This window comes from Euphorbia lathyris, chromosome 5, assembly GCF_963576675.1.
Source record: "Euphorbia lathyris chromosome 5, ddEupLath1.1, whole genome shotgun sequence".
NCBI classification, from domain to species: domain Eukaryota; kingdom Viridiplantae; phylum Streptophyta; class Magnoliopsida; order Malpighiales; family Euphorbiaceae; genus Euphorbia; species Euphorbia lathyris.
Window position 1 is genome coordinate 84,359,209 of NC_088914.1, and position 25,094 is coordinate 84,384,302.

Here is a 25,094-nt window from a genome sequence, read left to right on the forward strand (position 1 = left end):
ATTTTGCTTACTTGCTTAATGTTGATTCTGATCATTCCATGCATTCTCATTCATATAACATGCCTACATTTGAAATCAATGCAATAGAAATGTCAACTTTAAATCTTGGCACGGATGAAAATCCTAAACTTATACAAATTGCTCAAGAATTAACTACTGAAGAGAGGAAAGAATTTGAGAGAATAGTTAAAAAAAAAAACGAAACAGTGTTTGCTTGGACATACGAAGACATGCCAGGAATCGATCGATCAATCGTAACTCACCGTATTCCGACGTACTCCGATACTAAGCTCGTGAAACAGAAACTCCGACGCATGAGGCCGGAATGAGCAGACAAGATCAGAGAGGAAGTGAAGAAACAGTTAGAAGTGGGGTTCATCGAAGTAATCGACTATCCTCCTGGGGTCACAAATGTAGTGCCAATCGCGAAGAAGGACGGTAAAGTGAGAATGTGCGTCGATTGCCCCAAAGAATTCACATTGACTCACCTCGACGTATTAATCGACAGTGCTGCATCGAGCGTCTTGCACACAAATGTTGACGGCTTCATGGGCTACATGCAGGTTCAAATGGCAGAAAAGCACAAGGCAAAGACCTCGTTCGCAACTGAGTGGGGAACGTACTGCTATTGGGTAATGTCGTTCGGTTTGAAAATACCGGGGCAACTCATCAACGGATGGCTACGACAATGTTCCATGATATGATACACAAGGAGGTGAAAGGTTATGTGGACGACATGATGGTCAAATCAGAGACAAGAGAAGGGCATTTTGCCGCGCTCGAGAAGTTTTTGGCCCGAATTGCAGAATTCAAGCTAAGGTTAAACCCGAAGAAGTGCTTTTTCGGCGTCTCGTCGGGGAAAATCTTAGGCTATGTAATCGGAAATAAGGGAATTAAGGTGGATCCTGATAAAGTAAAGGCTATAAAGGAAATACCGGCGCCGAGAAATGAGAAAGAAGTGAGAGGGTTTCTGGGGCAGGTTCAGTATATCAGTCGGTTCATAGCGAGACTCACCATAATCTGCGAGCCAATCTTTAAATTGCTAAGGAAAGACCAACCCGCTGTTTGGAATGATAAGTGTCAGCAAGCTTTGGAGAGCGTCCGGAGCTATTTGTCTAATCCGCCAGTGTTGAGACCGCCTAAACTGGGAAAGCCGCTTCTCCTCTAGGTAGCGATTGAGGAGCGATCTATCGGAGCAATGTTGGCTCAAGAGGGAGACACCGGTGTGGAGCACGCGGTGTATTATTTGAGTAAGAAGTTCCTGGAGTACGAGCTCAAGTACAACATGATCGAAAAGACATGTGTGGCAGTGGTGTGGTTGACAAAGAAACTGCGGCACTATTTCCAATCGTATAAAGTGATCATTATTTCTCGGATGGACCCCGTGAAGTATCTATACCGAACTCCATCCTTGACGGGGAAGTTAGCCAGATGGTTGCTGCTTTTATCCGAGTTTGACATTGAATATGTGACGAAGAAGGTTATCAAAGGAAGGGCCGTGGCAGAGTTTCTGGCTAACCAACCCCTGAATGCAGAAGAGGAAGAATTAAGCTATGATTTCCCCGATGAGCACTTGAACGCAATCGAAGTTATACCGTGAAAAATGTTCTTCGACGGAGCAGTTAATTCGAATGGAGCCGGAGTAGGAGTACTACTTACCTCGACGGAAGGAGAAAGGATCCCGATGGCCAAGAAGTTATCCTTCCCTCTCACTAATAATATGGCCGAATATGAAGCGTGCATTTATGGTTTAGAGTCATTAGCAGCACTAGGAGCATCATATGTCGAAATTTGGGGTGACTCCAAGTTGATCATCGAACAGGCACAAGGAAACTGGGAAGTGAGAGAAGAAAGGCTACGTCCATATCTAGATCAACTAGAAGGGTTGGCACAAAGATTCAAGGAATGTCGTTTCTATCATATTCCTCGAGCACAGAACCAGGCGGCAGATGCCTTGGCTACTTTGGTGTCAGTTTGGGACAACCCCCGGAACCTTGCTTCGAAGCCATTGGTACTGAGAAGATCTCACAAACCATGTTACGAGGACGTAATGCTGTTAGGGACAGATGAAAAACCATGGTATTTCGATATCGTGAGCTTCATGAAAAGTGAGACATACCCGGCTGAATCAGAACTTAGGGATCAGGCTGTGATCAGAAGGTTAGCCCGGCAGTTCGTCGTCCACAACGATTTGCTTTATAAAAGGCACACCGATGGGTTACAACTAAGATGCTTGGATGCGGGGGAAGCCCGCGAGGTGATGGAATCAGTACATTCGGGAATTTGTGGAGCCCATATGGGAGGAGCAGTACTAGCTAAGAAAATTATTAGGCAAGGCTTTTATTGGCTCACCATGGAAAGAGATTGTAACGAGTATGCGAAGAAATGTCACGATTGTCAAATCCACGGCGATTGCAGTCATCTTCCGGCCATGGAACTACATGTGCTAGCACCTATTTGGGCCATTCGCTGCCTGGGGCATTGACATCGTCGGCGAAGTAAGGCCTAATGCTTCAAATGGACATAAGTTTATTACAGTCGCCATCGATTATTTCACCAAATGGGTAGAAGCAGAGTCGTTTGGAAAACTGGGATCCAAGCAGATGAGAAAGTTCATTGAAAAACACTTAATCACCAGGTTCGGAGTGCCTCATCACATGATCACGGATAACGGGGTCCAGTTTCAGGGGGAAGTAAGGAATCTTTTCCGAGAATATGGCATTGAACATCACAGGTCTTCTCCGTACCGTCCACAGGCTAATGGGGCAGTAGAAGCAGCTAATAAGAACCTTAAAAGGATCCTCGTAAAGACGGTGGAATCACATCGGAATTGGCATGAGCACCTCCCACTCGCGTTGTGGGCTTATCGCACGACAGTCAGAACCTCGACTGGGGCAACACCATTCTCCTTGGTATACGGAACAGAAGCGGTCCTGCCGATTGAGATCGAAAAGCGATCGTTGAGAATCGCAGTGGAAGCAGAAATTCCCGAGGCGGAATGGGTAAAGAGGCGATGCGAGCAGTTGGCTTTAGTTGATGAGAAAAGGATGGAAGTCATTTACCATGTACAGTTGTATCAAAGAAGGATGGCTCGGGCTTTCAATAAAAAAGTCAAGACCAGCCCTATCAAAGAAGGAGATTTGGTGCTGAAACAGATCCGTGTGACGCACACCGACCCGAGGGGGAAGTTCAGGCCTAACTGGGAAGGACCATTCGTCGTGAAGAAGATACTAAGCAAAGGAGCGGTGAAGTTAACCACAATGGACGGCATGGAATTCTCCGAACCTACCAATCTGGATAGGCTTAAGAAATACTTTTCGTAAAAAAAAAAAAAAAAGAGAAAAATAAAGAAAAATTCCCGATAGGTCGAAAACCCGCAAACGGCGACCTATGCAACAATAAGGGAAATCCCAATGGGTGAAAACCCGAAAGGGCGCTCATTTAAAAATTCCGGGATAGTAAAAGGAGAGGAGGAAAATCGCCGGGATCTGAAAACCGAAAGGCGGGTCCTGGTAACAATAGTTATAACTTGAGCAATTACAAATACAATGTATAAGAGACTAAGTATTTTTGTTGTTTGTAAATAAATAAAGGCATGAATATATTTGACGAGAATGATTGGAATCATCATAATCTACTGAATGCATGGTAATATGAATCACGAGTTATACATTTCCTATCCTACTTTTCATAAAAAGCCTACCTACTATCCACCCCACTCCCTATACATCAGCTATACATCGGAGAAACCCTAATAAAAGCTACAAAGCAACAATGAAAGCTACGAGCCTAATACGGAGGGAAGTCCCAATAGTTCTCAAAATCTCTCAGGTGAGATGCCTGCTCCGCAGATAGTGTCTCCTCGGCAGCACGCGCTCTCTCATCAGAAGTTCGCGCTCTCTCATCAGAAACCCGTGCTCTCTCATCAGCAGCTCGTGCTCTCTCCTCTGCAGCAAGACGTCTGATCGACTCATCACGCGCCCTCTCCTCGACGGCAAGGCGACCCTCAGTCTCCCGTCGCATCACTTCCGACCAGTGGTCGTTCCTCTCTTGATACACACGACCAACTCGGGCATCATCTTCCCGCACTAGCTCACTCTGTTTCCGCTCATGGGCATGAAGATCACTCTACAAAAAAAAGAAAAAAAGATAAGAGGCAGCATAGGCAAAAACATAAATCATACATACATGCATACATTTCACTACACTAAAGTACATTAATGATACATACCAGGTGGTCGGTGCAGCGCAAGCTGAGGCGATCTCGTAGGAAGCCGGATAGATCCACGTAGTCTGTACAGGTCTCCCTAGTGGTCAGTGAAGCGTCCGAGGGATCAAACGGGACCCTCGAGGAGAAGATAGGAGGGGCCGCCTCAAATCCCGCATAAGGTGTCCCAGACTCGTCATAGCGGATCGTAGCATAATCCCTCCCGTAGCCTGGTATAGGCACGCCTATGGACGATCTCTCCGGTCGGGCTGTGCTGGAGGACTCACCGACGAAGTAGGGCTGCTCGCGTGCTGGTGTCTGAGTCTGAGTGCCATCAAAAAAATCAGATAAGTGGGCACTCCTCCAAGATCCCTCCTGCAAAAAAAAAAAAAAAAACACACAATAAAACCTCCGAGCATATCATGAATAAAATGAAAAGAGGACGGAATCACTTACCGGAACCTCCGCCTGACCAAAGACGGCCTCGACCGCCTCTCTCGAAAACACGTCCGCCACTGGATCTACCTCCATCGCTGCCGTCGGGGCATCCCTCGCGCTCAGTAAAGTAGACAAATAAGGCTCGCGGCCCCCGGCATGAATCCAGACCACTCTACCGACAAAACGGCGGGTCAGATCTCGACGAATGGTCGATAAGGGCAGAGTCCGTACCGCGAACATAGAGATGGGGATCTCACCCGGCGTCCAATGAGCGTCTCTAACCCCGGTAATGCCTCGATCCCCTAGATACCACGCCCGCACGCAGGGGCCGGTGAGCACACACTGCTGCTCTTGGATCATCGACACGTATGCATACTCAGGGCCGAAGTCGAGGTCATCCCACCTGAACTGAATCTAAAGCAAAATACACAAAGAGAAAGTCAGAAAGGCTCAAACCAAAATCCGGCACGATGGGGCAAAATCTACCTGACTCAGGGTCAGCGAGTCGATCCGATCCAGAAGCCGTGACACTGTCCGACTCCTCTCAGCGCTCAAGTCGAAGTCCCTCCATCGAGTCATAAATGGCGGCCTCGGCACTCTCGGTCGAGGTCGTGACCGGCTAGGAAGGATGTGTCTCTCGTATGCCCACACCTGCGGTAAAAACAAGGACTAGGAGTGTGAAAAATGCGAAAAAGATAAGACGGATAAGTCAAGAAGGCGTCTCGTACCAGCAGGGCAAAGGTATAACCGCCGAAGTCCTTGCGCTTCCGGCAAGTCAGATCCAAGAACTTGTAAAGAAAGGCTAAGCCTGCCCCTACCCAATCATAAGAAGCCGCTGCATCCAGATCGCTAAGTGCCTGAATGAGACCTGCGTGTACCTTCCCGCCCTTCGTGCGGAAAATCGTCTCACTCAGAGCATATACTAAGAAACTACGAACCGCCAGGTCGGTAGCGTCAGTCTCGCAGAAATCACGTCTACTCAAGAGGCTCGCGGTAGAGACAAACTTCGCCGGAGTAGACTTGGCGCATAGACGAACTCCCAGTCCAATCAAGGTAGCAAGCCTAGCGGGGTCGACCCGTGGTCGCATCATACCAAAGTGGAAGGGGACGGGAGTGTTGCTCCCTCGCAATCCTATCAACAGCGAAAAATCTCGAGGCGAGATGGTCATCTCCCCAAAGGAAAGGTGGAAGGTGTGGGTCGAGTCAACCCACCGCTCGTATAAGGCCCGTAGGCCAAAAGGATCGCATACCCCGTTGGTGCGGGGCAGCGCTGCAATAAAGGGCTCGAAGCCCAACTCCTGCACACGGGCTCTCGCCGCGGCACCTAGCCTATCATACCATGAGAGAACCTCGGCGGTGGTCCCCGAAATCTCAATGAACTAAAAAAGAACAAGATAAGAAAATTTAAATACAGCTCCTAAAGCAGGCAATTGAAAAGAACGCGTTAAGACTAGGTATTCTTCCATTTTCTAACCTAGAGACATCCGGTCAGTTAGGACCAATTTTCTGCAAAAATCTCTCATGTAGGGTCCTTCACGTAAGGTTGAGTCAATTCTTTGATCCACTCTCGTTTGCAGCGACGAGGAGCATAGATTAGGTTCTACTATTCACGTGCATTAGCTAAGTTTTTACTATTCACGTTTTTACTATTCACGTGCACTATTCACGTTGTCACTATTCACGTGCATTAGCCAAGTTTTTACTATTCACGTTGTCACTATTCACATGCACTATTCACGTGCGTTAGCTAAGTTTTTACTATTCACGTGTACTATTCACGTTTTTACTATTCACGTGCATTAGCTAAGTTTTTTCACGTTGTCACTATTCACGTGCACTATTCACATTTTTACTATTCACATCGTTTACTGTTAGCATGCATAAATTCGTAGGGTACGTGTAAATAACGGAATTCACGTTTTCTAGCTAAAGTCCTCTAAAGCAGCCTAAGAGTTAGCATGCAAATCATGTTCGTATAGGAATGCTAAAGCCTAGAGTTCAAATCAAATAAAAGTGAGAAACCACTTACCTCGTTGCAGCGTGTCCTGCTCAAGTGTGTTGTAGGGTCGTGGAAGGTATCCACTCTATCCAGGTTTACGTAAACCTCGTCCATACCTCTGGTGCCATCCCATTCGTCTAAATCCATCCCGAGAATAATCCAAATTGAAGTCTAGTGAGAGAAAAAGGAGAAAGAAGGTGTGGGGTTGAAATGAAACCCCACCACCTTATATAGGAAAATGGAATGGCATTCCCGTAAATAGTGAAAAAAGTACGATTTGACATAAAGGTAAAAAAGTAAATAATTAATTACCAGGTGCACAGACCTCCGATTTGCAGTCCGTTTCAGCCTGCATTTCTCCCAGACAGTGACTAACATTGTCAAAACATCAATTCTAGACAACAACTAATTTTTACAGAACAGTGACACCAGTCGAAATACAGACGACAGTCAGCAGAAAAACAATCAGTAGTCTATTTCATTTCGGACTCAGACGTGTGCCCATCGAATCGTCGAGATGATAGCTCTAGTGAGAAAATACAGACAACCGTGTGGTAAGAAAATCTAGAAACAGAACCCGCTTTTTTGCCATTTGACTCACGGTCGCAGACCGAAGTTGCTTTTGAGCCATTTGACTCTCGGTCGCAGACCGGAGTTGCTTTTGAGCCATTTGACTCTCGGTCGCAGACCGGAGTTGCTTTTGAGCCATTTGACTCACGGTCGCAGACCGGAGTTGCTTTTGAGCCATCTGACTCACGGTCGCAGACCGGAGTTGATTTTGAGCCATTTGACTCACGGTCGCAGACCGGAGTTGCTTTTGAGCCATCTGACTCACGGTCGCAGACCGGAGTTGCTTTTGAGCCATCTGACTCACGGTCACAGATCGGAGTTGCTTTTGAGCCATCTGACTCATGGTCGCAGACCGGAGTTGCTTTTGAGCCATATTTACCTAAGACCGTTGAAATAGGGTAGCTGTTTAGCCATTATCCCCGTGATCTTGAAATAGGGTAGCTGTTTAGCCATTATCCCCGCAATCTTGAAATAGGGTAGCTGTTTAGCCATTATCCCCAGAGTCGTAAATCAGGGTAGCTGTTTAGCCATTATCCCCGCGATCTTGAAATAGGGTAGCTGTTTAGCCATTATCCCCGTGATCTTGAAATAGGGTAGCTGTTTAGCCATTATCCCCGCAATCTTGAAATAGGGTAGCTGTTTAGCCATTATCCCCACAGTCGTAAATTAGGGTAGCTGTTTAGCCATCATCCCCGTAATCTTGAAATAGGGTAGCTGTTTAGCCATTATCCCCGCGGTCATAAACTAGGGTAGCTATTTAGCCATTATCCCTGCGATCGTGAACTAGGGTGCAGCCCGAAGCAGAGTCTGATGCAGTCAGAGAGCAACGCCAGAGCGCGCAGCGCAAAGGTCAGGTATGTTTCCTCCTACTCGTTACGTGTCTTTTACTTTTATATGTTTTACATTGCATGTGTTACGTTAGCAAAAACGTTTTCGAACCACACACATCACTGTCAAAATAGAAAAGTAGGGGCAACTGTAGACACCGAGTCGGAGGACCTGTGATGAAAATCTGAAACAAGACGGTCGAAGCGATTGATTCCGGAAGTTTGGAAAAATATATAAAGAATAATAAGCTGAGGAAAATTAACGGCACGGCGCGGGCACGCAACGGCATCCCGCACGCGGACGACGATGGTCGAACGCCCGCTTGACGGCTCGAGACGTGCGCGCGGCGTCCGTCGGACGCACCATGAGTGGCACGCTCTCGACGCCCGGGGCAACGCCTGGGACCGCTGGCGGTGCCCTCCCTCGTGGGCCGTTGAGCACACGTGCCTGGCGGCGCGAGGCGCGCGTCCGGCGGCCGCGACGTGCGAACGTCTAGCTGCGCGGAACGCGCGCTCGGCGGCCACGGAGTGCACGTGTCCGACGGCGCGGGGCGCGCCCCGGGGGTCGCCGGGCGGACACCCAACCACGTCGGGCGAACGCCCAACGCGTCGGGCGGACGCCCGACGAGGGTTGGGCGCGGGCGCCCAACCTCGCGTTGGGCACTCGCCCAACGCCGTTGGGCGATCGCCCAACATTGTTGGGCGGCCGCCCAACAAGGTTGGGCGGTAGCCCAACACTAGGTTGGGCAGCCGCCCAACCACAATGGGCGACGCCCAATTTTTTTTGGGCGTCGCCCATTGTTCCGGGATCCGTTTTCCTATATAAGGGCACGGATCCCAAGAAGAAAAGGAAGAGGCTTTTTTGGGTTAAACAAACATTTTTAGAGAGAGAGAGAGTGGATTTTTTTTGAGAAAAATATTTTTTTTCTCAAAAATTCCAAATTTCCTAAGTTCAATTTTTACTAAATTTTTATTAATATCGGGAGCTCGCGGTTCGTGGAATCAATCGGCTTCGACTGTCAGATACCGAATCAAAGGTATTATCCGAGGACTAGACTCTTTATTTTATTTAATTTATTCTCTCCTTCTATTTATTTTTTTTATGCTATAGTTTTCATTCCTTTAGTTATTTATTTATTTTGTCACGTTTTATTTAATTAACGTATTTATTTAATTTTCATTTCGTGTTAAATAAAACTCGGGTTTTGTTTTAAAATAAAAACCTCGTTTTGGATATCCCAATACGAACCGTGATCCGATAAAAAGGTAGTTCGGGTATCGAAAATGTTGTAATTATAAGTTTTTAATTTAAAAGAGGTTTTCAAATAACGTTTTAAAATAAAAACATCGTTTTAGGAACTTCCGTTTTCGACTATGATCCATCTTTGGTAGTTCGGAAGTCCAAAACGATTGAATTAGATTTAATTTAAAGCTTTTGAATAAATCTGGAAAATATTGGAGTGCTGCTGTAATTTGCCAATTCTGTCACTAAATGCTGTCGGATTTTCCGTCGGTAAATCTGCCAAAATGTAAAAAATGCCATTTCGGTCCCTTTTTCTTAACTTTTAGACTTTTAATCCTTAGTATATAAATATATAATAATGTAATATATTCTTTTCAAATGTTTAAAACTTCAACATATATAATTATTTTAGGAGATTGGTATTCCATTTTTTATTCTAATTTTTTGTACATGTACATATTACTTTCTTTTTTATTATTATTCATTTAAATTACATTAAATTCTATTTTAAATATTATTTACTTGGGCATTTTGGGAGATAATTAGTAGATATTGGGGGATGAACATATAGTCTTTTTGACATTAGGATTATATTAGTTATGTATATATATATAGTTTTGGGGTATATTTGGGTTATCTTAATTATTGTTAAATAAAATTATTTTGAGTGATAAAGGCTATTTTCCTATTTATGAATTTCATTCACTATTTTCTTATGTTTAAAGTATAAATATATTATTTTCATTATTCTTTCTTATATATGTATTAGATAATATATTTTCTTTTACTCTTATTTTATGTCTTTTGGGCTAAAATGTGTAAATATATATCTATATTATTTTCTTTATTTCTTTTGGTCATTTATAAGTCCATGTTTCAAATGGGCTTCACTTGGAAAAATTAAATTTTGGGCCTAAATGTGTTTATTGATGTAATTATAATAGTTAGAGAGTCCATTAAATAAGTGGGGAAAATAAGTCACAAAAAGAGAGTTTTCAATTAAATTATTTAAGCTAATGAGCTTTCTTAAATCTCTAATGTAGATAAATAGAGTCATTTTGGTTGATATTTCAAATCGTCTTCAAAACACCACGTTTTAAAACCTTAGTCCGTTCCAACGACGGATTAAGCGAACATTGTAATCAAAATCGTTTTCTTTGTTAATAATGGAGATTTTGAATCGCTTTCTTAATGAATTTGTACAAAATAAAATTGACTTGTATGTTTAACCACGTTTTCTTATTAAAAGGCTTTTACTTTAACATTTTCAATTACTCGAGTCGTTCCAACGGCGACTCGGGTAAGCTTCATCAAACGGGGTTTTAAAACGCACCTAAATCGTTCCAACGGCGATTAAGGTGCGAACCATGTAATAAACATCGTTTTGGGGAAATAAGTTAATGTAGGATAGACACACAACATAACATTTAAATACGGTTGTAAATTAATCACTTCTTTCTTCCCCCTCTCTGTGTATGTATAAACATAAATGGGTGATTCTTTACTGATGTGGCTTTTCAATATCATATGCTCAAAATGGTTTCCAAAAAGAGAAAGAAAAGGGTTTCAAATGAATTTTAAACTTAAAGAAGTATACGATTAGTCCGTTATCGCCTAACATGCTGAGTAGGAGGCCGGTGGTTCATAACCGGGCGATGTCGGGGTGCCTAGTAGCCTTTCTCCGGAAAGGAGCTAGCCTTCTCGGCTCGTACCTAAGTTTCCCGAACCCACACCGGTCTCCCGCAAGGGATCGGTGTTCATTTTCCCATTCGTGGATGGCGACTCTTCCATATCTCCGAGCTCCGGCCCTGCCGAGCAGCTTGATTCCACGATTGGTTGCTTTCGGCGCCAATCACCGCTTACGTCGCCATGAGGTTGTCCACCCCCCGGTCCGCCCGGGAGATTAGGCCGCGGCACCTCGTCTAACACCGTGCGTTTATGGCCTTGCACGTCTATCCCGGTTTAATGAATGCTCTAGAGTTTTGCCCTAAACTCATAGGAAGCGGCCTCACTTCCACATTCATATAGGTGAGTCTATCAAAAGTACTCCTTTAGCTATGTACTTCACTCCAAATGGAGTATAGACTTCATTAAGAGTTTCTATTATCTCAACCTCAAATCGCTTCAGGATATTCATGCTTCTAATTGCATGGTCTGACTCATATTACAACACAACTTGTTATTGCCCTTTGAACCTATTTCTTGGGATCTCCAGTCTATAGGTTGGGTTACCATTGTGTGTAACTCATCACTGTAGGGGCATAAGTCCCATACTCTTTGCCGTATCATGGACTTTCTCTCTAGCTAATCCTTTCGTCAAAGGATCGGCTAAATTCTCTTCTGAGCGTATGTGATCCACTCTAACAGCTCCTTTAGTGAGTAGCTCTCTCATAGTGCTGTGCTTACGACGTATCTGTCGTTTCTTATCGTTGTAACAACGATTCTGAATCTTAGCAATAGCCGCGGTACTATCGCAGTGGATCAATACAGCTGGAATCGGTTTTTCCCATTGGGGAATCTCAGCTAACAGACTTCTCAACCAACCTGCTTCTTAACTAGCCACAGCTAGTGCAATCAGTTCTGATTCCATGGTTGATTGAGCTAGAATAGTCTGTTTCTTAGACTTCCATGAAACAGCACCACCAGCTATATTGAAAATATAGCCACTAGTAGCCTTGGAATCATCTGATAAGGTATTCCAGTCAGCATCACTATATCCTTCAAGGACTGCTGGAAACCTTTGATAATGTAATCCAAGTTTCATGGTTCTTTTAAGGTATCTCATGACCCTTTCTATAGCATTCCAATGCTCCACACTAGGTCTACTAGTAAATCTGCATAGCAATCCTACGACATACGCGATGTCGGGTCTAGTACAATCAGTGGCATAACGAAGACTGCCAATTATGCTAGCATACTCTGATTGTCTTACACTGTCTCCAGTGTTCTTAAAAAGTTTTATACTAAGGTCATAAGGTGTACATGCAGGTTTACAGTCAAAGTAGTTATATTTCTTTAGTATCTTCTCAATGTAGTGAGATTGATCTAAAGAAATTCCAGTTTCAGACCTAGTTATCTTTATGCCAAGAATGACGTTCGCTTCTCCTAGATCTTTCATGTCAAAGTTCTCACACAACATTGACTTAACATCATTTACAACATGAATATTAGATCCAAAAATAAGCAAGTCATCGACATATAGGCATATAATGGTGCAAAGACCATTTTCATATTTATAGTAGATACACTTATCACTTTCATTCACCTTATAGCCATTTGAAATAATCAAGTTGTCAAATTTTGCATGCCATTGCTTAGGTGCTTGTTTTAGCACATATAAAGACTTATCTAACTTACATACCTTATGGGCTTGACCAAAGACTACAAAGCCCTCAGGTTGATCCATATAAACCTCTTCTTCTAGTTCACCATTCAAAAACGCAGTTTTAACATCCATTTGGTGCACTACTAGATTGTGCACAGAAGCAATAGCAATCAAAACACGTATGGACGTGATCCTAGTGACAGGTGAATAAGTATCAAAGAGATCAACATTTTCTCTTTGTCTAAAGCCTTTAGCTACAAGGCGAGCCTTAAACTTATCTACTAAACCATCAGGTTTCAGTTTCTTCTTAAGGATCCATTTACAACCTATTGGTTTACAACCTGGTGGTAAGTCTACTAAGTGCCAAGTTTGGTTCGACTCAAGTGAGTCCATTTCATCATTAATGGCTTCTTGCCATAAATCAGCATCTAATGAGGTTAAGGCTTCTTGTATAGTAAGTGGATCCTCTTCTACTGTGAAAGCGTAAAAGTCAGAACCAAAGTCTTTAGATACTCTAGGTCTCTTACTTCTCCTAGGTTCAGATTCCTCAATCTCTTTTTGTACTATAGGTCTAGTAGCAGGTATGCTACTAGATGATGCACCCCCACTATTTCTTAACTTAAAAGGAAATCTATCTTCATAAAAGTCAGCATCGTTCGACTCCAATATGACTTTTGCATTCAAATCATAGAACCTATATGCTTTGCTATTCACATCATATCCAATAAACACACATTCATAAGCCCTACTAGCAAGTTTGACTCTCTTAGGGTCAGGAATCCTAACATAAGCCAAACAACCCCAAGTTCTAAAATATGATAGACTAGGTGTTTTATTTTTCAAGATCTCATAAGGGGAGATTTTGCTCCTTGATTTAGGGACCCTATTTAGCACATAGCAAACAGTCAAAAGGATTTCTCCCCACCAATGTGAGGCGGCACCTGAACTAAGCATAATAGCTACTACAGATTCGGTAAGTGTCCTATTTTTCCTTTCAGCCTTTCCGTTCATTTCTGGTGAATAAGGTGCTGTGGTTTTATGTATAATACCATGTGTTTTATAGAAATCAATAAACAGGCTAGAACCATATTCTGTGCCTCTATCGCTACGAAGTCTCTTGACTTTCCTATTGTATTGATTTTCTATTTCAACTATGAATAACTTAAACATGTCAAACGCTTCACTTTTATTTTTCATAAGATAAACAAAAGTAAAGTCAGAAAAATCATCTATAAAGGTTATAAAGTACCATTTGTCATTTCTAGTCAACTTTCCATCTAATTCACATATATCTGAATGAATTAAATCTAGAGGTTCAGAATCCCTAACAACAGATTTATGAGGTGTTTTTGTGATTTTTGCCTGACTACAATAATCACATTTAAGAAATTCATTCAGATTCAATTTTGGAATTAATCCTAAGTTACTCATATTTTTAATGATACGCTTATTAACATGACAAAAACGAGCATGCCAAACATTAAAAGTACACAAGGAGTAAACAGAAGCATTCACTTTATTAATCTCAACATTCAACTTAAACATGCCTTCACTAGCATAACCTTTTCCTACAAATACATTGTTCTTAGTCAAAGTAAATAAATCTGCTCCTATAGTCTGAGTAAAACCAGCCTTGTTGAGTAGATAGCCCGAAACCAAATTTTTTCTCATTTCTGGAGTATGCATCACATCCTTTAAAGTTAAGGTTTTTCCAGATGTGAAGTTCAATTCCACACTACCAATTCCAGCAACAATAGTGGTATGAGAATCACCCAATAACACTTTCTTATCTTCGGTCACAGCACTGTATGTTTTGAACATACTTCTATCATAGCAGACATGGCGAGAAGCACTAGTGTCTACCCACCACCCATCTGATCCACCTATGAGGTTGATCTCAGAAATCATAGCAACAAAATTATGTTGCTCTTCAGTCAGGTTAACACTAGGAGTAGTGTTTGGCCTGTTCCTGCACTTACGTGCCATATGACCTGGTTTCCCACAGTTAAAGCATAGGAAAGCAGCATCATTTTTAGGTGGTTGTTGCTGTGGCCTATTTTGGTTCCTTTGAAGGTTCCAATTCAAATTAACTCGAGTGTTGCGGTTTTGGATTGGTTTGCGGTTCTGATTCTTAAAATTCTTTTGAGTGGGTTTCAGAACCGCAGTGGACCTTTTAGTGCTATTAGAAACAATAAGCACTTCCTCTTTTAAATCTTGTATTCGAGCTTCCTCCTTAATTCGGAGGCGAGTAATCAAACTTTCCATCGAAAATTCTTTTGTTTTGTGCCTCAAAATATTTTTAAAATCTTTCCACGAAGGAGGCAATTTGTCAATTATGACAGCAACTTGAAATTGATCGTTTAAAGGCATACCTTCTGAAATAATTTCATGTGCTATCTTCTGTAATTCATGATGAGATTGAATTTCCACTGACTTGTCATCTGGAATTTGAGGTAGCGACTTACAGCGTATTTTTTCGATCCGGCCTCCTCAGTGTCATACTTCCTCTGCAGAGCTTCCCAAATTTCTTTTGCTGTTTTTTCTTCAGCAGTGTAGTAATCATACAGATCGTCAGTCAGTCCATTGAGTATATAATTTTTGCACATAAAATCATTTTCTGTCCATCTCTCAGCAGCACGAACAGCAGCATGAACATCTGCCTCGTCACCATCTTCAGGAACAATTGGTTTTTCCGAAGTCAGAACAGAAGCTACCTTCTTTGTTGTGAGGTAGAACAGCATCTTCTGTCTCCATCTTCGAAAATGAGCTCCTTCAAACCGGAATGGCTTGTTAATCTCAGCAATCCCATTTGATTGTTCGGTAGCCATCAGCAGCAATTGAAACGTCTTAAAATTGTTGTAGCTCGAACTCAGAAAATAGGAACAGACCGAACAAAATTAAATGGGCAGAGTCGCGGACAATGTCGCTTTCTTTAAGATGTTCGCGGAACTGCCGGAATTTAGCAAACAGTATGAACTCCGGTCGCCTCCAGGATAAAACAGCCCTCTTAAATACGATTTTCGTATTGCACCGTACGAAAATCGTTCTGTATACACTCTCTGTTTAACTTGCTCAGTTTTTCGAAAAGATAAAGAATGAATGAAAAGTAAATTGTGTTTGAAGGCAGTCTCTGATCACCTATTTATACAAGAAAAAAGAGCTGTTGAGAGCTCTGATTTCATGGAGAAGGTGAAGGAGGAAAATCAGGAAGACTGGGTTGGTGAAGACACGTTCAGAGCAAAGTAGACGTTGTGAATAACGTTCACAAAGACTGAATCAAAATGTAAATAATCATTTTACACCACACCAACCCAACCCGGCCCGGTCAGACGGACGGCGCGCGCGTGTGTGGTGGTCAACCAAAGAGATAGGTCCTCACCCTTTCACAAAAGTGGGTACCCCATGGGGCACACCCCAAGCATGTGAGGACCTTCCTTATAAACATCTCCACCAAGTGCTTTGAAAGCAATGTGGGATGTTTTTCACTTGAAAAAACTTAAAGACACATGCATGGGCCAATTTCATAAATTATAAATGGGCCAAGCTCGACAGAAAGTGAATAGAAAGCAGTTGTAAATGCTACAGCTGAACTATTCTGGCTTCTGTCATTACTTGCAGACTTAGGGTTCCGATTCAACAACTTATACAACTGTGATGTGACAATATGGGGCTATTTATCTCACATCAATCCGGTGTTTTATGCTCGCACGAAGCATATTGAGCTCGCTATCACTTTGTTCGTAAACAAGTTCATAATGGTTTTAAATTGTGGCATCGGCTTTGGGGGGTGTTAGAGATAATTATCCTCATTATCCCTCACTAATTATCTTATACTAACAAGATAATTATTGAATTATAACTAGTGTCTTTATCATGTTAATATTCTTATTAGTAACCTAGTTGAACTATACTTACATCTCTGTAATTACTATATAAATGTATCATTAATACAATCCTAATTAAGGGAATACAATTAATCCTCTCTATTTCTCACTAAACCCTAGCAGGCTCTCTCTCTCTGCCATAATTAGTTGATTTCAACAAGTATTTGGTTCGTACACAGATAACAGAAAGAAATCCAAAAATGAATATTTGGAGAAATAAAATAAATAACTGTAAATTCTACTATTTGTTTCTGTCTATTCTAGAACTGGAATGATGTAACCAATATGTTAAGAGTTGTGATTTTTTTATAGCAATTTTTATACCCACATGTTCTACATTAATAAATTAATCACTTATAACTATTACATCAATCAATAAAATAAAAAAAGATAAGAAATAGAGAATTAAAATAAAATTAATCAAAGAAAATAATGGGAATTAAGTACTGCTTTTACTCTGTTTTTTACATTAAACATGGGAGGCTAAAGAAATTCAAGATCATTTTAGAAAATATATCGAGGTGATTAGTAAAAAAATGTGTATCATGAAGTACTTGTATAAAACTTAAATAAAAATATATTTAGTAGAAATTAATTAATTTATACATATTAAATCAAAATAATATGTATTATAAAATAAAAGAAATGTTTAATATATCTGTTGTTCTCTATATTTGTTCCAAAACTTCAACAGTCCTCTAAATTTTTAAAAGTTCAAAATGACCTCCTATTCGTGTGTAATTGCGTTTAATAACCCCCATATTCTTCTGAAATTTCATTCGATAATCTCATATTCTTATCCAATTTCATTCAATAACCCCAAAACTTCAGTTCGCCCGTGAACTTTCAAAAGTTTCTAATCGTTTATCTATTTGGGATTTTCTTTAGACACGTGACAAGAACTTTGATACGTGGCTGAGCGTTATAGCTATATTAATTCGAGAGCCTAAGTTGCATATTGCTTTAGAACACTTATTTTCTATCTCAAATTCATTATGAAATGATGATATGTTATTATTGGTGTATATAGAAATTAATTATCCTATCAAATTCAAATATTAATCTCCATAAAACCTTAGTTTCTTTACCTAATCCGAACGACTTGTTCAAAATCATCATCGAAAGAAGTTGCTAGAAACTCTTAGTAATTGAAATCGTTGCTACTTTCACCATAATTAGCCTGTCAATTGGTAACCATAAAAATGCATTACTATATATATATAATGTGGCATAATTAAGAGAAGATGATTTTAATTACCAGGATGAATCCATTACGAAGTGTGAAGTAATCGGACTTTGAAGCTGAGTGACTGAATTGCCGAATGAAACATATCTAAATCAAATCATCACATGAACGCTATCAATTTATCAGATTTTGGAGATCACATAAAGAAATTGAAAAATAGTAGCATAAGGAGCGAAGGGTAAATGGACAAAGTTGTATTAAAAATCACAATTATTAGACTAAGCATCATCCAGGGCTTCAGTGCCAGACGAATACAGATTTCAAAAGTTGGGGGTGACAATTTGCACCTCCAACAATCCCTTTTTGGGAAGATAGGGGGCTCAACCATCCCACTCAAGGGTGGTCCCTAAAAGCCGGGGTTCTAGGACACCCTCGGGCCACCCCGTCTCCACCCCTGGTCATAGATTCCATGTCAATTTATTTAAAGATTCTTAATACACTTTAATTACAATGAAAATTAATATTTAACGACAAATATTTTTTTTCCATATTTTCTTTATATATTTTCTTCTGAATCAGGGGAGTCAACAATAAGTCGGTTGTGTTAAAATAATAAACTTAATTTTATTATAAAATTATATATATATAAAAAAATAAAAAAATATATATAAAAAACAAGACAAGAAATAAATATTCACATGTCATAGTTAGACTTTCAAGTAATGTTTTTGTCCATAAGCCTAAAAGAAGTAAAAAACAAGTAGTTGGGAATGGACTTTAATTTATGGACATAAATTTGACAAAAAATTGTGGTTGTTATTATTTTTTGTTGTGATATATGGAAATGGAGTGATGTAATATGCCTATAAATGAAACTTCATGTAATGTTTTTCGTGTGCCAAAAGAAATAAAAAATGAAATTGAGTGCATAGAGTAATATGTGAGAGTGGAGAGTTTTTTTTGTCTATTTTATGCTATTCCGAAAAACAAATCTTAATCCCTCCAAATTTCATACGTAGTCCTCCCGTCCTTGATAAATTATAATTTTAGTCTCTATACTTTAACAAAATGATATCAGAGCCACATTACGAGAGTCAGTCTTCCGCCAAACAGACCCTATAAAAATGTCAGACGGTCTCAAACTTCCTTATCAATACCCTCAGTTCACCAAAACCAATTATTCAAGTTGGTGTATTCGAATGAGGCGTTACTCGGATGTCAAGATGTCTGAAATATTGTCGAAAAAGGCTACATAGTCCCAAGCAACGAGACAACGTTGCCACATGCAGAAAAAGATACTCTGCAGAAAAATCGCAAAAGTGATCAAAAGGCGCTTACTCTCATCCATCAAGGTTTGAATGTATTAATGTTCGAGAAAGTAGCCGAAGTTACCACCGCCAAACAAGCGTGGGAAATCCTATGAGTTTCTCTTCAAGGGAAGGAGAAAGTTAAAAAAGTTCGTTTGTAGATGCTGAGAGGAGAATTTGAGATAATGAGGATGAAAGAGACGAAAGCCATTAGTGATATCTCATCCCGAGTAAAATTTGTCATAAATCAGATGTGACAGTATGGAGAAAAAATTGAAGAGTCCAGAATTGTTGAAAAGATTCTGTGATCACTACTACCAAATTTTGATTACGTAGTGGTGGCTATGGAGGAGTCCAGAGACATCAATGAAATGTTTGTTGATAAAGTTGTAGGGTCATTCCAAGCACGTGAGGAGCGGTTTGAGAAACAAAGAGAAGATTCCATAGAACAAGTCTTAGCAATGAAGACTATGTTTAAAAGTAGTCAGTCCGATAGAGGACGCGGAAGAGGTCGAGGAGGAAATGGTAGAGGATGAAGACGTGGAAAAAGTCAAGGCAGAAATGAAAACGGCAACAAGAACAATGACATAAGCACTCAATTCACCAGAGGCAGAGTAAGAGGCCGGGGACGCAGTCAAGGAAGAGGAAACTGGAGGGCGAATAAAGGACGCGACAAGTCCAATATTCAATGTTATAATTGCTCCAAGTATGGTCTTTACGCGGTAGAATGTTGGACTCCTGCTAATGAGGTAGAGGAGACTGCCAATAATATTCAAGATGAGGAAGTAACTGGTACAATGTTACTTACCTATGAAGGTGAAGAAAATCGTGAAAATAATATATGGTATCTTGACAATACGACAAGTAACCATATGTGTGATGACAAAAAGATGTTCGTGGAGCTCTATGAATCCGTTCGCGGTAATATTGTATTTGGAGATTCCTCCAATGTTCCTATTACAGGCAAATGAACCATTCTTATTCGGCTAAAAAATGGCGCTCACCAGTTTATTGATAATGTTTATTATGTTCCTAACATGAAAAGCAATATTTTGAGTTTGGGACAGTTATTGGAGAAAAATTATGAAGTTCACATGGTGGATCGGAAACTACTCCTGTTGAATGAGAAAAAGGAATTGATTGCATGAGTACCCATGGCGAAAAATAGAATGTTCACAATTAACATTCAGACGGACGTGGCCAAAGGTTTGAAAGCTTGTTGGCTTTGGCATTTACGGTACGTGCATCTCAATTTTGGAGGATTGAAGCTGTTGGGATAGAAGCAGATGGTAAACAAATTGCCTCATATTGACCAGCCTCATCAACTGTGTGAAGGATGTTTTGTAGGAAAACAATTCAGAACCACTTTTCCAAAGGAGTCCATGTCAAGAGCAAAGACACCGCTTGAGCTAGTTCACAAAGACGTGTGTGGGCCGATCACTCCACAATCCCTAGATAAAAATAAATATTTTCTACTTTTCATTGATGATTATAGTAGAAAAACTTGGGTGTATTTTTTGAAGAAAAAATCAGAAGTTTTTGAGACATTTAAAAAATTCAAAGCCCAAGTGGAGAAAGAAAGTGGTCATTTTATTAAGACACTCAGATCAGACAGAGGCGGTGAATACATATCCATCTCTTTCAAGAAATTTTGTGAAGAGCATGAAATCCGTCATTTCCTTTCAGTTCCTAGATCACCTCAGCAAAAATTTACCGAATGATGAACCAACAGATGCAGTGGCGAAAGTGTTCAGTCAACGACTCGGAATTCACTACAATGAAGTTTTTGCTCCTGTTGCCAGAATGGAGAGTATCAGACTGGCAATTTCTGTAGCTGCTCAACACGAGTGGAAAAGGAAATTTATATCCAAGAACCACCTGGGTATGTTGTGAAAGGTCAAGAAAATAAAATACTAAAATTGAAAAATGCACTTTATGTTCTCAGGCAAGCACCACGAGCCTGGAACAGTCGCATTGATAAATCTTTTCAAGAAAATGGTTTTGTCAAATGCCCACATGAATATGCCCTGTATGCAAAAGTAAAAATGGAGATATGTTACTTGTTTGTTTGTATGTGGATGATCTCATTTTTATAAGGAACAATCCTAAAATGTTTGAAGAGTTCAAAAAGACAATGGCTCGTGAGTTCGAGATTACTGACATTAGTCTAATGTCATATTATCTTGGCATTGAAGTGAAGTAGAATGACGACATAATTTTTTATTTCTCAAAGTGGTTTTGCAAAGGAGATCTTCAAGAAGTTCAAGATGGAAATTTGCAATTCCGTTAGCACGCCAGTTGAATGTGGAATCAAGTTGACCAAAGATGAAGATGGAGAAAGAGTCATTCCCATGACATTCCGAAGCTTGATCGGATGTCTCAGATATTTGACTTATACACGACCAGACATTCTCTATGCAGTCAGCTTGGTGAGTCGATACATGGAAGCTCCAACACTATCACATTGGAATGCTGCCAAAAGAATTCTCTGTTATGTTAAAGGTACAACTAATTTGGGTTTACTTTATTCAAAATCTAATGATTTCAAATTAGTTGGGTACAGTGATAGTGATTGGGCTGGTGACAAAGATGACCGGAAAAGTACAACTGGCTTTGTATTTTTTTTGGGTGACACGACATTTACATGGAGTTCAAAAAAGCAACCGATCGTGACGTTATCTACATGTGAAGCTGAATATGTCAATGCAACATCATGTGTCTATCATGCAATATGGCTCCGAAGATTGTTAAAGGAATTTCAGATGGAAGAATGTGAACCAACGGAAATTTTTGTCGATAATAAATCGGCATTGGCACTAGCAAAAAATCCAGTGTTTCATGACCTGAGCAAATACATTGACACGAGATATCATTTTATTCGGGAGTGCATTGAGCAAAAGGAGGTGATACTGAAGTACATGAAGACGCAAGATCAGATTGCAGATATTTTTAAGAAACAGTTAAAATATGATGTGCTCAGTCATTTGAGAGCTCAATTGGGAGTCACGAAAAATTAAGTTTATGGGGGCATGTTAAAATAATAAACTTAATTTTAGTATAAAATTATATATATATATATATAATAAGACAAGAAATAAATGTTCACATGGCATAGTTAGACTTTCAAGTAATGTTTTTGTCCATAAGCCTAAAAGAAGTAAAAAACAAGTAGTTGAGAATGGACTTTAATTTGTGGACATAAATTTGACAAAATTGTGGTTGTCATTATTTTTTGTGATATGTGGAAATGGAGTGATGTAATATGCTTATAAATGAAACTTCATGTAATGTTTTTAGTGTGCCAAAAGAAATAAAAAATGAAATTGAGTGCATAGATTAATATGTGAGAGTGGAGAGTTTTTTTTTTTTGGTCTATTTTATGCTATTCAGAAAAACAAATCTTAATCCCTCCAAATTTCATACCCAGTCCTCCAGTCCTTGATAAATTATAATTTTAGTCTCTATACTTTAACAGGTTGATCTCCCTAAATTCGTTCCTAGGTGCATGAGATTCGTTGTCAACATTTAGAGTTTGATACGCATATACTGTGTAGTATAAGTCATATGTTTTTGAAAGTCTTGTTGTTTAGGAAATTGTATTCATATATATGGCTTTAGAAGCAGTAATGTTAAAATAAATTAATAAACTTAATACGATAAAAAATAATGAAGTAATATTATTGTTCCAGAAAATATGTGAAATGTTATAGTTGATGAAAAAAAGAAAAAAGAAAACAGAGACAAAAAGACAAGCCTATGTGACATGCAAAGGAGGTACTAAATGAAACAAGACGAAAAGTCTTATCCTGTAGAATATAGACACAAAATAGCAAGTGGTTTATGGTCTAGACAAGTATATGGATAAAATTAGAAATCAGATTGGCCATTATTTATTAAATATATCGGTGATTTGCTTTTTAAATTGAGCTTTGTAATAGGCAATGTGTGTGTGTGTGTGTATGTGTGTGTGTCCATGTGTGTCAGAGTGCAAGAAAATAAAACTAAGTTTGTGTTTGTGTCATATTTTGTCCTCACAATTTTACATCTTTATTCCTTATTAAATTACAAATTTAGCACCTCTATTTCAATAAAGTGGTATCAGAGTTTAGATTAAGAGAGTTTATTCTTCCACGAAATACTATATATTTTTTTAAAATTGAGTGTTTGAAAGACCCTATAAAAATGGTAGGCAGTTCCAATATCTCTTTCCACTACCCCCAGCTCACAAAAACCAATTATGCAAGTTGGTGCATTCGAATGAAGGCAATACTCTGTTTTCAAGAGGGTTAGGACATCGTTGAAAATGGCTACCAAGTTCCAGTAGACGAATCGCGGCTATCCTAGGCAGAAAAAGATGTTTTGGAGAAAAATCGTAAAACGATCAAAGGGCGCTTGATGTCATCCATCAAGGCTTGGATGAATTAATGTTCGAGAACGTAACTGAGGCTACAACCTCCAAACAGGCATGAGACATTCTACGAGTGTCTTTTCAAGGTGAAGAAAAAGTTAAAAAGGTTCGTTTGCAAATGCTAAGAGGAGAATTTGAGACGACGAGGATGAAGGAGACGAAGGCCGTTATTGATTACTCATCTCGAGTAAAATCTGTCGTGAATCAAATGCGATAATATGGTGATAAAATTGAAGATACTAGAATTGTTGAGAAAATTTTATGATCGCTACTACCAAAATTTGATTACGTAGTCGTGGCAATAGAAGAATCCAGAGACATCAGCACAATGACTGTGGATGAAGTTATAGGGTCGTTACAAGCACGTGAAGAACAGTTCGAGAAGCGTATAGAAGAATCGAAAGAACAAGTATTGGCAATGAATACTTCGTTTAAACAAAACAAAAGTAGACGAGATGGTTTTCATCAATCCTTGAACACGATTTTCTCAATTGTAAGCCTACACTTACCCCAACCATTCTAAATTAGAAGTCATCTGCTATACAAACTCCTTTACAAGATATTACTGCATATCGCGGACTCATTGGCAGATTATTGTATGTCACACATACCAGACCTAAAATAGCATGTATAGTCAATACTCTTTCCCAAAAATTTTAAAAGATTACTTGGCCTCGGTCTATTCTCTCCTATAGTTTACTCCTTGTAGGTTCAGGCTTTCTCTGATTCGGATTAGGAAACTTGTTCGGAGACTAAGCGGTCTATCACTGGCTATGCGGTAACTTTGGGGTATCTCTTGGCGATCCAAGATACAAAGTAGTGTGTCTCGATCTTCTTTTAAGGCTTAGTATAGAATTATGGCTTTGTATCTTGTGAATTGTAGTGGATACTCAACCTTTTAAAACATATGCACATTTCTCCCTCATCTTATAAACTTATGTTTCGTGACAACATATTTGCATTCCACATTGCTCAAAATCATGTATTTTATGAGCAAACAAAACACATTCATATTGACTGGCATGTCATAAACAGATCTATATAACAATTACTAGTAAATGTTGGGACTCTCAAAGGGTAAATTGGGCCTAAAATCACTCAAGTTTGAACAATATTCCAACAAGTTCATGAAAAGTTAATTTTGTATCAACAAAACAATTTGTTTTTCCATTTTCTGCTAATAAAATCACTTTAAACATTTCAAGCAAAATTCTCACCGAAAATATTGACTATAACGAGCTTAATCAATTCAATACATAAAAATTAGGGATTGCTAAGTAGTTACCTTTGCCATGCCAAGAAACATAGTTAAAATGCAGTAGAAAACATGACACACTGCTAACACTGAAATGAAATTCTTAAGTTGTCCTACTCCTTCCCTTGATATCAGTGATACCATTCCCTGCATTATGGATATAACCAATATAATTATTAATTTTTCTTCTCCTACAAAACTTTTTAACAGGAACTACTCATTTTTTTTAAATTATACTTATAAGAAGTTTAATTTTAACCTTATGGTAGAAATCCTACTTTAATTTTACTCTCGAAAAAAACCCACTCAATTTTGTGCTTTCATATATAAGAGATAATGTGCAAAAATACGCCTAATATTCATAAGCAGAAGCAATTTTTATCCTTATCGTCTAAATGGTGCTACTTTATCCTTAACGTTAACAGTGGAGAGCATTTTTACCTCA

At 39.7% G+C, this 25,094-nt stretch overlaps 1 pseudogene; it reads right to left on the reverse strand.

The window, feature by feature from the left end:
- The window catches only part of LOC136229909 (MLO-like protein 6), a 36,349-nt pseudogene extending 11,547 nt beyond the window's left edge, over positions 1 to 24,802 (reverse strand).
- Between the last annotated feature and the right edge of the window lie 292 nt (positions 24,803 to 25,094).